Source organism: Electrona antarctica, assembly GCF_951216825.1.
Source record: "Electrona antarctica genome assembly, chromosome: 21".
NCBI classification, from domain to species: Eukaryota; Metazoa; Chordata; class Actinopteri; order Myctophiformes; family Myctophidae; genus Electrona; species Electrona antarctica.
The window spans coordinates 17727967-17743726 of record NC_136802.1 but is presented as its reverse complement, the minus strand read 5'-3'; the positions used below and the strand labels follow the sequence as shown (position 1 = coordinate 17743726).

General features: G+C 41.4%; 3 long non-coding RNA genes across 3 annotated transcripts; 1 reads left to right on the top strand and 2 right to left on the bottom strand.

The window, feature by feature from the left end:
• Positions 1 to 1668: 1668 nt before the first annotated feature.
• Positions 1669 to 2141, bottom strand: LOC306914657. Its single transcript, XR_013788722.1, has 3 exons — positions 2063 to 2141; positions 1892 to 1954; positions 1669 to 1802 (listed from the first exon to the last, which is right to left on the bottom strand). It is a non-coding gene; the product is annotated as an uncharacterized lncRNA (long non-coding RNA).
• Positions 2142 to 2418: 277 nt separating this feature from the next.
• LOC306914656 lies at positions 2419 to 3321 on the bottom strand. The gene is made up of 3 exons (XR_013788721.1): positions 3202 to 3321; positions 2631 to 2701; positions 2419 to 2543 (listed from the first exon to the last, which is right to left on the bottom strand). It is a non-coding gene; the product is annotated as an uncharacterized lncRNA (long non-coding RNA).
• A 528-nt stretch (positions 3322 to 3849) lies between these two features.
• LOC306914414 lies at positions 3850 to 15036 on the top strand. Its single transcript, XR_013788680.1, has 4 exons — positions 3850 to 4235; positions 6699 to 6857; positions 8413 to 8583; positions 14377 to 15036. It is a non-coding gene; the product is annotated as an uncharacterized lncRNA (long non-coding RNA).
• The last annotated feature ends 724 nt before the right edge of the window (positions 15037 to 15760 follow it).

The following is a 15760-nucleotide window of genomic DNA, read 5'->3' as shown; positions in this document are numbered from 1 at the left end:
AAATGGCTGACAAGGTTGCAAGGGTGTTTTCAATTAAGTTAGCGAGGAGAGTAAAATAAAAGCCTGTGTAGGCTTGATTCTTCTGGAGCGTCAGGATGGCATGTCCTTTTTTGCTGGAGGTTCAAGACGAAGAGGCGCTGATTTTACGTAGGGCACTGAGAAGGGAAAGGGTGTTTCTTGACAGGTCTGACCCCTTTTCCTTCAATGATGACAGATTATATGAGCGATACAGATTTTCGGGGGACGGGCTACGTTACATTTGTAAACTGCTCGCCCCCCGAATTTCTCACCGCACTGCAAGAAGCCAAGCCTTGACAGTGCCACAGATGGTTTGCATCGCTATGAGGTTCTTTGCAAGTGGTTCGTTCCTGTACACAGTTGGTGATGCTGAGAATCTCAGCAAAGCCACTGTGTGCAGGACAATCCGCAGAGTATACCTTGCCCTTAAAGAATTAGCGCATATCTTCATCACCTTCCCTGGACATAGAAACCTCAACATTATCAAGGAGGACTTCTACCAAATTGGCGGTAACATGAATTTAATTCCAGATACTATTGTATAATGATGTGTATGTGTAACTTTCGAAATTAACTATTTATTTTATATAATTTTGCAGACTTTCCTAATGTCATTGGGGCTATAGACTGCTCCCACATTAAAATAAAAAAGCCTGCAGGTGACCATGAGGGGGATTTTGTAAATCGCAAGTGGTACCACAGCATCAATGTTCAAGTAAGAATGACTCATTGTTCATCTTAAATATACATGAATTACATAGGCTATACATTCTATTAACTTAACACATCTTATTTTACCGTTTCAGATGATATGTGATGCAGACCTTATCATTAGCAATGTTGTGGCACTGTGGCCAGGGTCGGCACATGACGCCAGGATATTTAGATCCTGCACTTTGGGACAGAGACTTGAACTAGGTATATAGTACGTCACACAATTAGTTTCCAACGTTTTACCCTGCTATATATGCAGTCCTAATTATTGCAGGTGAATTCCCAGGCTACCTCCTAGGAGATAAGGGCTATCCTTGTGAACCCTACCTCCTGACCCCATACCCAGAACCTCAGACCCCTTCAGAACGAAGATATAATTATGCTCACGCCAAAACAAGGGCACGAATTGAGATGACTTTTGGGGTGCTGAAGGCCCGGTTTCATTCTCTCACCCACCTCAGTCACCCCGGACAGGGCATGTGACATCATTATAGCATGCTCTGTCCTCCACAATATCGCACGAATAAGGAATGAGAGGGTTCCCACAGTGGTGGAGGACAGGGACTGGGATGACATCCCACACCATTACCCTGACAACCCTGAGGGGACAGTTGTCAGGGCACGAATTGCACACGGATATTTTCCATGATTCCCCCCCCCCCCCCCTCTCCTTCATGCCTATGTTTTCTTTTTGTTACTTTATGTATGTGATTGTTACAAACCTTTCAGTAGGCCTAAAGCATAATTTCTGTTATCCTTTGTTTCTTATTTGGCATTGAAGCAATAAATACTGAGAGAGATGACATGCATTTATTAATTTTATTTCATTTAGTAGTTGGAGCTGGAGCTGTTGGATCCTATAGGAGAGAGGGGAAAATATGATTCATACATTGTGTTACAGTCATGCTTACAGTGCGCATTGAAATGATGACCATACTTGCTTTCTCCATTGCCTCTATTTCGAGGTCCAACTTCCTCATTTGCCTCCTTCGATAGGCTATGTTTGCCTCCCCCAATTCTATTTGGGTTCGAAGGTGTTTGGCATATAAGTTCCTCACAGTCTCTGAGGTCTGTTAAACACATATCAATTAGTACAGCATGCAGCAGGAATTGTGCCTTGGAGGTGAATGTTCTTAAGTTATAGGCTAGGCCAACTCACTGCATTGGCATGCTGGCTGTCATGTGGCTGCTGGCTCTGTCCAGCATAAAGGTATAGTTCCTCCTGTTAGGACATTATATGTTATATGACAACGACATCACTGACTTCTTAGCCAATATACACTAAATAAATATATTTATTTAATAGATGATTGACAATTTGACATGATACCTCCACCACTGACACAGTCTCCTCATCTGGGGCCCTCCCCTCGTCATCCTCATCAGAAAAGCCCTCAATCTGCACATTCAATAGAACAGTGGAATTTAGGGTATTGACCAATAGTCTTGACAAAATTCTAATACTCACTGGGGCTCCATGTTCTGGAGGCTCAATCAGGATCATGGCCCTTCCTGACACTGAAAGACAATAATGTCAGACCTTTGAATCAGCCAGTCCACATAATACCACTGAATGGTGTTGATTATGTTCTGCATGTGCAGCAGTAGGGTACTGAACAAATGTATATACCAACCTGCTACAAAAGAGGAAGACTCCTCGGGGGGCACAGAGTCTGTGGATGTCCCCCCCTGGATCCCTTCCACCACAGGCCTGCCTTTATTTAAGGCTAGGGCCAGGTCCTCGGCTGGGGTGTAGTCCTTTGTGGAAGGGCCACCGCCCGTGCCACATACATAGTTTTTCTTTTTGATGGCTTAAAATAATAATAAAAGTGAGCAGCATAAAGTGAAGTGATTTATCCTTCACTTGTACATTTTATATTGAGACTGCAGGCACTTACCATTCTGTAGAATGTTTTTGTGTTTCACTTTGCACTGCTCCCATGTTCTCCTATACCCTCTTGTGTTTGTGCTGTACATTAATAAATTAATATGAATTAAATAGTGAATGCCTTCCCAAATTACAATCCATTACAACCATGTAGCCTGTAGGCCTGTAGGGTATGTGCCTTCCTCTTAGTCTCAAAATAATGATGGAAGAACACATTCTGAAAAATTGGTATTGCCATGCCATGCAATCGTGACACTACAGTGCATGCAGACAGACAGACAGACTTCATGTAATGTTAACATTTCATGGCGCATAATACAGCATGTAGATTAGTAGGATATAATTACAGCATGAACTTAAATACCGCACCGAATCCGGAGCGCACTCGCCTATTAGTTTGGCGTTTGCGTTGTACAAATTAATGCGCTCAGTGCGCTATTTCGAGAAAGTGCCCTTAAAGTTTAAGCCCCGTTTGGAACTATAGCTCACCCTCCACAACTCGGGGTTATACAGTAGGTTCACTGAATTATATATTTATGGACTTCGACTATATATATAATATTATATATAAGACAACTTACGCATTCAATCTATCGGCAATAGTTTGCCACGCTTTCTCCCTCGCTTTATTGATTACGCTCGTATTCCCCTTCCTTTTAATTATAGCCTTGGCTTCCTCATAATATAGCATCAGATTCTGCTGCTCCTCCTCTGTGAAAGACAGAGCTCTCTGATTGTGTTTTCCTGATTTACTCGCCTCTCCCATGATGATTGGTCACGCTCAAGAAATCTATGATCGGCATCATGGCTTTTCAAGGAATGCGTGCACGCGCTTGTAAACGAGGCTTTCTGATCCTGGCTCGCCAAATCCGCCAATTCTGAGCCTCGCTTGGCTTTAGTGGAACGGAATAAACCAGGCTGTAAAGACCAGGATTTTAAAAGCCTGGTTTTGGCCTAAATCCTGGATTAGTTAATCCAAGTTTCGTGGAACAGGCCCCAGCTGGTAACTCTTGTCTGTCTGTGCTCTGCTTATTTGTCTTATTTGCCTTGGTTGGAGCTGCACTCTTGCCTGTGGGGAGGTGTGTCCTGGCAATCACCTGGCTGTCTTCCATCCTGCAATTACCTGCTGGCTACTTAAACCCCAATGGTAACACCTGCTCTCTTCCACAGTAAATTGTATATCTGTAGTCTTTAAATGTTCTGATTAATTGAAAATGGAGGACCCTGATGTAAACAAGTCTAGTGCTTTTCGGTGTCGTCCTCAAAGTAGCAGTTTTTGTAGCCTATTGACTTGTGCTTTCGTTTGAAATGTACCCATACTGTGAAATACTAATTTCAATCAATTAAATCAAACAGTCAGAGATCCGACAGAGATCTACAGTCAAGGAGGACTGCCATGTTCCTTGCTACTTTGGACCCCTGGGCATTCTCCTTGTTCGGTGCAATCAGTTATTACTGTACCTAAGTGTACAGGCTTTACTGTACAGTTTACTTTATCTACGTAATAGTATGTCTAGTCTGTGTTCTGCCTCTGGGTTCACTCACTGTCTGCTTTGACAGATAACCTGATTCACCTGGCTTTCCACCACTGAGGATCAGGATCCATTTCACAGAGGTAGGGCCTCCAGCTGTCACGATAAAGATGCTAATACAATTTAATTACAGATTTTCTGAATTGCTATATTAAATGCCATTCTCTGAACATAAATGCTCAGTGACATAACACATGGTTCTCAAAGTGGGGTCTTTGAGGGGGTTCCTTGGGGTCCCCAGCAAAACTAGGAACAGAAAACATTATACATTTTATAAGCCCTTTTAGCCTACTTTGGGGCAAATGTCAAAAAAAATTCAACTCTTGACAAATTGTATTTATTGGGGGGCCCTGGCGCTGGCATACAATATTTTCATATGGGAGTCCATGGCCAAATATAGGCCTACTATATGAATTTCAGGTTCCTTGAACATGTTTGAGAAACTTGGCCTAAGCCCTAACCAGCCCTAAACAACTTTATTGTGAAAGCCTTAAACAGGTTAAGGCCTATAGTCACACAGTGACAGCACTGTCTGTTTTCCTTCGGAACAGCGACCCTTCGAAACAATGGACCGTCAGAATTATGGGTGGACCCCCTGTTTTCCCCCTCCCCCCGGAAGAAGGTACTGGACAATAAAAAGCAGAACAAACTAAGCTGCTGAAACCACGGCTTCTGTTGAGGCTTGAAAAATCCCTCTAGGTGTCAGTGTTTTCTCAAATATTGCACATTAAGCAGCCCACTGTAATAATATATTTGAAAAATGGTCTGTAAAGTATACATGATCTGAACATGCACGGTACATCATTATTATCAGACTTAATTTTATCCTTCAACTTCTTGTTTATGCCCCAAAATGGCTGGATACAAGAATCTCATCCATTCTTTTTGATTTTTTTTTATTCTAAACAAATAGTTGGCATTGTGGAAGTCCCTGGCCAGCATGGAGGCGATTCTGTAACCCTTTGTGCAGACAAGTAGCTCTTTTCAAGGGGTTATCTACTCTACTGTGTAACACTGAACAGAATTTCAGTTTTTTTTGACATGCCCAGAATAGAGACAGACTTCTTGATATACATTATTTGCAAAGTGTCATTCAACAGTGGGTTTCTGGACAATGGAGAAAAATAATTGATTGATTGATTGGTTGGATACTTTATTAGACAGAAATGAAAACGGCACAAGGTACAGTCAGGCATTTAGGTTAAAAGGGTGACACAAGAGTCCTGGGTTTCTATTGTGGTCCTATGAATTCAATTAATCAACATAGCATACAAATAACAAATGTAAAACACTACAGTATGTACAAAGGAGGGAAAAGGGGGAAATGTCAGCAGTGAATGCCACCTCTTTTCTATGGGAAAAACAAGTTTATCTCCCCTTGTGGTCTCCTGAAAGATGAATTTTCAGGCCTGTTTTGAAAGAAGCTAGTGATAATGTTAAGGAATGGTTTCAGGCATTCCACATTTTGGAGAGTAGTAGAATGAGAATTGTCCCATCTTAGTTTTATGGGTGGTACCAGATCTTTGTCACTCCCTAGTATTGTGGCTAAGAGTATCAGTTACTAGTTAGTCGGGTATGAGGTAATTGAGGGCATTGAGCACAATTGACTATTTTACCAATCCCATTTTGCATTTTTAATTGCTTAAAATGTCATCTACCGTGAGCCGTCCCAGACTAGCAAAATGTGTTATTTGGTGGGCTTTAGGCTGAGAAGTATCTGTTGAATCAGTTTGAAACCGTTTTTACATTGGGATGTTGGAGAACCAAGAGGTGCAAGCATAGTCAAAGTGGCATTGAATGATACTATACTATACTGTATACTATATTATACCCTAAAATTACTATTATCAGTAATAATGATGATCATGATAACCGTGATGATGATGATGATGATTAATAAACTTGTGTAGCAGGGAGAATAACAATATACTAACAACGTGAAAACATGTAAAAACAAAAATTAACAGAAAATAAAAACATAAACACAAAATATGTCCCACAATGTGAAAGAGGGAGCTAAGGATAATAATAATAAAAATAAACATTTATGGAATTAGCAAAACAAATTATTCATCAACAATTTTGACATCCTTCAGGGAACACTGTTATTTCCCGTTATTACAAAATTATAGCATGTATATCTACCCTACCCTATAGAGCGTCGCAGTCCCGCCCCCTTGAGAGACCGGGAAAAGAAATCCCTGTTCATTTTCCTCATAGACTTTTCAGAAAGTATTTATTTAAAGACGTTTACGCCGCGGACAAAGCCAATTGTCGTGAGAAATATTGTGTGTGTTGTCATGATTTGTCACGACAAGAGTTGGCTTCGTACATTGGGATTCATTTCCTGGGCCTGGCGTCGTCAGGAAAGGGGGCGGGACTGCGACGCTCTATATAGGCCTACATATACCCTATGATATACATCCCTCAAATCTCTTCTAACTGTGGGTTTATACCCCCAACATTCACACACAGCACATCAATGAATCATATACTACTAACTACTTTCTCACACAGATGAAATTGAATTTGTTGTCGTGATGCAGGCTGACCCAAGACTGGTCCCCCCCGCGCTTCACAGCTGCAGCCATCCCGCACGACCCTGTGCCGTTCCCTGGGGCCCAGTTTCGGTAGCAGGAGTCCTCGCTGCTGAGCCAGAACCAGAAGTCGAAAGGGCAGGAGTAGTGCATGCCCAGCCACACGTGGTGAGTATCTGCCATCTTGGCTCGTTGCCGGACTTGCTTCTGTTCGGAAGCATCGTGGACAGAGACGAGGTCATGATGTTCCTTTCTGCAGTAATCCACGGCATCGAACCAGGTCATATTAGTTTTGATTAGGATCAGGTTATCTGCAGAGAAACAAAAAACGAGATGTAGGATACACAATTTTTAGCTAACTGTTTTATTCTGGTACCGCATTTTGTGGATTATGCTGCCTCAAGCTCAGAAAACTGTTGCATAATTGGATGAATGTTTATAAACGGTTCAAAGTGCCACTATATTTAATAAGACCTATACTGAATATTATTATGTATTCTAGGCTGATTCACTCATCTACGTAAGCACAGACAGACAGACAGACAGACAGAATTGTGCATTTTGAATTGAACCTATACTCTTGGAGTTAAATTAACTTGGAGGATTTTACTGTGTTGAAGAGACGTTTGCTTAATTGCTTCTCATGTGTGTATCCATCTTGCCGTGGCCGCCTACCAGGTACGCTCTTGCATGTGAAGCCGGATATAGGTTTGTTGCAGGGGAGGTCATGCCACTTGTCTTTCCTGATCATCACACAGTCCTCCTCCTCCGGATTAACATTAGGCTGACCCCATTCCCAGTTCTTATAGACCTTAACGACATAGATAGATCGGATAGAGATGGATGGATAGATTATTTACTTCTGTCATGTACCAAAGGTGCTAAGCCTCCATTTCAAACATACAGGACATTCATTCCCAAGCCTTGCATAATTATGAAAGAAAATAACTTTCCTAAAACTTAATTCAAGTCTTTCATAATACTACAGACGAAAAACAGTTTAAGTCCAAATTTGATTCTGACCCCTCCACGAAAAGGCCTCGTTGTCCTGACCCCTTATGTCCATCATTTATACATTATGGATAATTAGTGTGGACTTAAACAGTTTTTCGTCTGCAGTACTCAATTATCCAACCAAAAAAGGTTAACACACAAATAGATGACATTTTACAAACTAATAATAAATCTCTTAATTTATTATATAATGGACAGTAAAAAAAATGAATTTCATTTTCATTTTTCAAACATCATAAACAAATTCTATCCTCCAGTAGGCTACCAATGAATCTATCTGTTTATAGCTAATGGTAATGTCCCTGTAAAAATGTCTTTGTGAAAAAAGAATCCCGTAGCTATAGTGTTTTGTTTCATTAGCACGAGTGTGACAAAATCTTGTTATTATGCTGCTGCTCGTTTAACACACGTGAACGGTAAAGATACCAAGGATTCGACACTGATGTCACTGTTATGCTACGCAACACGGAAGTAACACAGACTCGAAGCTGTTTATAAACCACAGTCAGTGACATGTCGCTGACGAATCCTTGGTATGTTCATTCGACCGAGTCAACTTTTCACCGCTGTTTATAAAATCCTGGTGACACAAAGTTATACTCTAGATTTAGCTCTTAGATTTAGCTTTTATTTACGCTAAAGACGAGAGGCTGGTCTGCATTCATGCGAGCGGCGGAAGTCGAGAGTAACATAGCTCTAAATGCAACAGGGGAAGCGGAAGAGAGGGCGACCCAAAAACACCTGGAGGCGGGACACTGAGGCGGAGCTGAAGAGACAGGGAATCAACTGGCGGGAGAAAGGATAGCCCAAAACCATGTTGGATGGAGAAGAGTCGTAGATCGCCTATGCTCCACTGGGAGCGACGGGCCTAAGTAAGTAAGTAAGTAAATGCAACGCATTAGAGCTATGGACCAGAGCTACTCTAGATTCACGGTCGGGAGAACTTGGAATTCCCTTTTCGCGTACCGGAGGTTGGGAACGTCTGGTATATATAGCCTGGGCACCATTTCATTTCGGTATATGATCCGGGCGGGAGCGGATGATATCGTTACGTCATGTTGTAGTATTATTTTGTAGTCGACAGGCAGGAACAACAAACCCGAACTTCCTTTTCTCTCAAACCGATTTATCTCAATAAAAGCTGCAGGCTACGAGAGCTTTTATTGTTATTCTTCCGGTTTCAGGGAAAAGGAAGTTCGTGTTTGTTGTTCCTGCCTGTCGACTACAAAACAATACTACAACATGACGTAACGATATCATCCGCTCCCGAGCGGATCATATACCGAAATGAAACAGAGACCAGGCTTTCCTCCGAGGTGGTGGAAAGCCTGGTGGGCGAGGTTAGGTATATATGACCCTCCACCGAACACGGGAACATTGTGTTCCCCTAGACGCTCGACAAAGCCGGAAGCACCACGGTGGATATGAACCCACAACCTCCGTGGTGGTGGATCGGGGACTTTACCGCTGCACCACCCGAGCGCCAGAGTAGGAGTAGGAACATAGAACACCCTCACCACCCGGCTTCCCATCTGCAAACACGGTCATTGTGTTCATTAGTTGGAAGGGCGTATTATATAGTATCTAGTTTGCGTCCGAACATAGACATGGTAACGCCCCGCCTGCCTCTGATTGACCTACCAACACTGCCCATCTTGACTGTCCTACGCTATGCTGGATAGTCTGATGCGAGGTTACTCCGTGGTGGAATATAATACGGTATGATACAAGAGAACTGTACGTTTTATTTTTGTAGAGGAGGCAAACTAATATTGTTTGCTTTGATGGAATAGTTGATTGAACATGTACGTCGTAATATGATTTGATTTGGGTGTGTTCTAAATAAAGTGTTTGTGTTGATTATTGTGTAATTTATTTGTATGTGTAAACTTGAAACATTATTGTAGGCTACTGTAAAAAGGTCTATCCTTTTTAGTATAATAGTATCCGTTTACTATAATTAGATTAATACACGATAATCAACACTAACACTTTATTTAGAACACACCCAAATCAAATCATAGTAATTATTCAATCAAAGCAAATGGCATAAACAATTAGTTTGCCTCTTCTACAAAAATAAAACGTAGTTAGTTACAAGGCTGTATTCTGTCACGCGTGCCAAGCTGTCATTCTCTTGTATTATTTCCCACCACGGAGTAACTAAACCTCGCATCTCGGAGGACAGTCAAGACGGGCAGTGTCGGTAGGCCAATCAGAGGCAGGCGGGGCGTTACCATGTCTATGCTCGGAGTCGGACGCAAAATATACGCGTAGTTAAAACACCATTTAAATCAGGACACGACATTTGGGCCGTGAACGGTCTTCATTGATGATCCTGTCACAAACACAGGACGCATCTGAACCTTCATGAAGTCATGAAGACAACTGCAAGGCCATATAACTCACCAGTGAGCTTCCATCTGTCCATTTTTGATTGCGGTCATTCAATCCTATCCAATGACCGGACAGGGCTCTGGCTAACATGGACGCATACACACACACACGCACACGCACATACGCACACAGCAGATGTTTAGTATATGTCTCAGTCATATGACAGATAAATATTGCCCCAGTTAAGATATTTTTCATGTCATACTCGAAGCTTCAGATTCTGTACATGGATGCGCGCGCGCACACACACACACACACACACACACACACACACACACACACACACACACACACACACACACACACACACACACACACACACACACACTCTTACAAACTGTAAGTGTACTTACAGTTAATACAGTTGACAAAACGCTGTTCCTCCTTTGAGTGGATGCTGGCCAGGTGAGCGTTGAGATCTTGGCAATGTTGTTCAGCAGCAGACTGATTGAGTTTATGTGTAAAATGCCGATAGCAGCTACTATTGAACTTCTTCCAGCCATCAAGACAGCCTAGCTCTACACGCACGCACGCACGCACGCATGCACGCACGCACGCACGCACGCACACACGCACGCACGCACGCACGCACACACACACACACACACACACACACACACACACACACACACACACACACACACACACACACACACACACACACACACACACACACACACACACACACACACACACACACACACACACACACACACACACACTATTGGGGCATCTAAACAGTGGCAGGTATTGTTTCTGACGTATCTGACTGCAATTTGGTTGTCAGACTGGCTAGACTGTCATCATGTTGGACAGTATAACACTCTATTATGTGACTCATTTGCATTGGTGGACAAAGTACTCAACCCCAGCATTTTAGTCAAAGTATAGATTACTGCTGGTCAAATATTACTCAACTACAATTGAAAGATGCTCTTTCAACTTTGTACTATTATTATAATTATTATTATTACAAATTAATAATTATTATTATTATACTAGAAATATAAATAAAGCTCACCAACGCATCGCACCCGACCGTGACACGTACGTTGTGAGCTTGTATATGTGCTATTTTCACTATAGGTTAGACTAGTTAGAAGCCTTTTCTCTTCTTAGAAATGTAGTTGTAGTAGTCAAAAATACGATATTTGGCTTTGAAATGTAGTGGAGTGAAAGTCATAAGAAGGCCTATCCAAAAATACTGTCCACCACTGCTCATGTGGTACTGTTACAGAAGAATCTGAGGAATAACTTTATGCACGTGTTATTTTTGTTGTGTAAACTCACCACTGTAGCAGAAGAATGGTAGCGTCTCACTGCATTTCCTAGCGTTCCATTTGCCTTCATCGGCCACATTTGTCACGGTACAGTCTCCGCTCTGTCCTGGATTTTCCTTGAAGTTTGTCTGCCAGTGTTTGAATGAAGCATTGCTGCAATCAGACCACTTCCATGGGTCACTGATGAGACCGATTGTAACATCCATTCTCTTTAACACATCTTTTATTTTTTCATTCTCTTCATTATCTTTTGGACTGGCCAGGTGTCCGTGTTTTGTTTCGCAGTAGCTCTGAGCGTATGTCCAATTTCTAATCTTCTGAATTACTTTGAATTCATTTTCTGTGTGGTGAAGAATACAATTGTTTTACTGTTTCATATGCAGCCCAGCCACTGTGACTGATAAGCATTCTCACTAGCAATAGCTTGTAGACAAATGATCTGTGGCTATTCATACTGATGATGTAGCTACAGTATTTAGGATGAGAGAAAGAGAAACTGCAAAAGCAGAAAACCCGCAACACTCCAAATCAGAAGACCAGTCTTATACTGTATGTGCATGGCTCAAAGGTACAAATGGGAATAAAGGAGCAGACTAACCCCCCCCCCCCCCCCTAGTCAGTAGAGTAGAGTAGAGTGCAGTAGAAGACAAACAAAATGTATTACTCTTACCATTTTGGCAGATGAAATCAAATGTCCTATCGCAACGGACATCGACCCAGGTGCCACTGTCGTGTTTCATCACCACGCAATTTTCATTTCCACCAACATTGTTTGGTTCACCATCTTTCCACCATCCTCTCTCATGTGCCTCAGTTTCATTCAACTCAATATCAAGCATTGGCCAGTGCCACCGGCGTTCACCCGTCTTCTCCAGCCCAATCCAGGCTGGTTCATTATTAACACTGTCTACAGAATCATTCAACAACTTTATGTCTTCCATGCCGTTTATGGTGGCCAGGTCAGTGTGTTTCTCTCTGCAGTAGCTCTGGGCCTCAGACCAGTTCTTTCTCTGATCAACAAAATGGTATACACGTGGTTGACATGCAGAGGAGGTACACTGCCCTGGAAAGAGAGGACCATAGGCAATTTTAGCCTCTGCCACTTGAGATTAGCAGAAACCGACTACTACTGTATGTATTGATTGATTCGATAACAAAGTTATAAACTGGTAGTTGTAGATGAGAGAGTACAGAATTATGAATTATCGATAAAGTTTTAAACTGGCAGTTGTAGGAGAGAGAGAGACAGAGAGAGTTTATTCATTCCTTTCGTTTGTTTTGGCATTTGGCACACAATAGAGACGGATAAGAATCTTATGGTAAGACACTTACCCATCAGAATGATAAGAAATAGAATCCGATGCATCTTGGCTGCATGTGTGGAAACTCTGAATCTACAGTGTATAAGATATAATAAGGACATCATTATGCAGCAATGCTTTTGGAAATGTACTGTGTAAGAAATAATTGTACACACACAAACAACACGCGCACACACACAGAAAGACAGTCACACAAATCCACACCTACATTGTGTATTTTGAGGCAGGGCGAGTGTGTGCTGAAGATAGACATTAAACATTATCAAAGTGCAATGTGTCATATATATGCTCTTATTGTCTTATCATTGTGAAGGGAAAGTATATCCTCAAAAAATGGCTTCTATCCAAAATGTTACTGTACCTGCAATAGAATAGACGGCAATAACTAACAATATACTCTACATACAGTACCCATTATAAATGGCATACTGCATCTTTAATAGCCATAATCTGTAGTTCAAAATAATTAACTTACTTATACTGTACATACCGGTTATGGATAGCAAAACCAATGTCAAATATTGTACATACCTAGATAAATAACAAACGGAAGCTGTAATGTAGGCTACATAGATCAACAACACTATACTGTGTACATACAGGTTATAGATAGAAATTACTAACACTAATGTACATACCTGTTATAGATGAATGACTAATGGGAACTGTATACTGTACATACTACAGTACATACCTCTTATAGGTACTCGTTTCCAAAACCCTAGTACATTATGCTATTAGATACATTATGCTATTAGATACTGTAGCAATAACTTCCCAAAGAGGATGAAAGTCTGCAAAACACATTTTCTGTCAATACAAATGCTGTCATATTAAAAAACATACGGTAGTAATAAATACTGTGTGTTGAACATGAATGCCATATATTAATGTAATTTAGTTATAATATAAACAACTCACTGCTCTATGGTTTGTGAGCCTCCCTCGGTCCTCAGTCCTACTAGAACTGGTGATGTAGAGCAGATCTATATACTGGGCGCTGTGCATAACCAGTGTGTCATTTTACAGCCATGCAAATGTGAACTTTTCAACATACAAATGCAGTGCAATATTAGCCTGCTTTCCAGATGTTTATCTTCCCAATGAGTGCCTTTATTGTGACATAAAACATTATAATGCTTTATAAACAACTATGGCAGAGTATGGTCTATCGACTCTATCCAGTTTGAGAAACTCAAACAAATGCATGTGTGAGAATCACTTAACTGTTGATTGTTTACTTTAAGTGGAAATGTGTCGATCAATCCAAAATACTGTAAACAAATGATGAATTGACTATAACCCGATATTCCAGAGTGATTTTATCTAGTAGTCTAAAATTGCAACTCCAAATCACCAAATGCAAATCATATAAATGTATGGCATGTGCAATGTGTTAGTTGTATTGGAAGGTGCTGAATTAAAATGTGCTGTATATAATGTACCCAAACATGGCCCATATAATTATTACACCCGTGTGAAGTGAGGGGCGCTCTTATCATTATACATCATCTCATGAACAACTGAATTTATGTGATTGGTTAGCCGATTTGCTCGTCTACATATGACGTACATTTTCCCTTCATTGTCAATGGCATTTAATGTTTGTGTTGCCACAATTTTACGTCATATTTGAGGGACATAATGACCTAATGTCTCCTTTCACTCATACAGCGCCACAACCCCTCCGGAGCTCTGAGGTCTGTGGACCAGTCACTGCTGACCGTGCCAACAACCCGAAACCTCAGAACAAGAGGGGACCGTGCTTTCGCGGTGGCAGCCCCTGAGCTATGGAACAACCTCCCCCCAATTAGAGCTGCTCAAACCATTGACATTTTTAAATCCCTTCTTAAAACGCACCTTTTTTCCCTGGCTTTCAATATGAACTGATTTTAACCCATTTAGGCACTCCTGTACAGTACTATCCATGTCTCACGCTGGTTTTTATATGCTATGTTTTTCTTCGCTCTGCTTGATGTATTTTGCTTTCATTTTTTGAGTGGTGCAACCACTCCATTACACAGCTATGCGTGTCCCTGGGTCTGTCCAAGCACGAAAATAGCTTGGTTGGTAACTCTGTCATTTCTCGTCCGTGTCAGACGCAGGGCAGCTCGTCGCGTTCCTGTGGGTCTGGAACTTCCGCGGACCCCCCGGGGACCCCACACGGAGTTGCACCACTCACTTCACACGGGTGGGATTTTTATCTTTTGTTGTGAAGCACTTTGGTCAACTCTGGTTGTTTTAACATATATATATAAATAAAGGTTGATTGTCTCCACCAGGCCGAAGGCCTGGGGGGAAGAGTATGTTTTGTAGCCTGGCTAATGTGTGATATTAGTCTGGCTTATTAGCCAGGCTATATGTTTTGCGCAATTTGGTCAGTCCAGCGGTTGCTATCAAAAAACCAAATATCTCTATCCAACCCTTTTTTCTGTGGAGACATAAGTGACCATGGATGGTCCTTTTTCATGGACATTTTGCTGCTGTGGGAGTTGAACCTGTGGCCTTTAAACTACAGGTAATTTCAAAGGGGTATGGGTGAGGGATAAGGGAATGGTTTTGGTTTAGAGAAGGTGACTCACCAGTAGTTGTGGGTTTAAAGGACTTACATTACATTTAAAAACAATGCATATTATTTCAAAAAATTTAAACAAGTTTAAACAAAAGAAACATCACAACATTTGATCAATTCATTTTAACCTGAAAATAATTAAGTTTTTCATGAATAAAATAAAAATCTAAAACAAATCATTTCCATAAATAGGCTATATATATTCTTTTAAAAGGTTATGAAGTAGGCTTAGTGAAAATAGCAGATCTACATCTTTGGGTCTTGAGCTAAAAAGTTGTGGAACCACATGGCCTTGAGCGTATTCTCTCTGAGCACAGATCCTTGCAGTGCTCAAGCTGTGCAAATGTTCAGTTACAGAACGTTATCTCTGGTGCATCCTGCATGCCCACGTCCCGTTTTCTTTTTTGAGTGGTGCAACCACTCCAACGAACAGCAATGTCCGTGTCCGTGTTTGTGTGTGACTATGTAACCAGTACCAATGAGTAC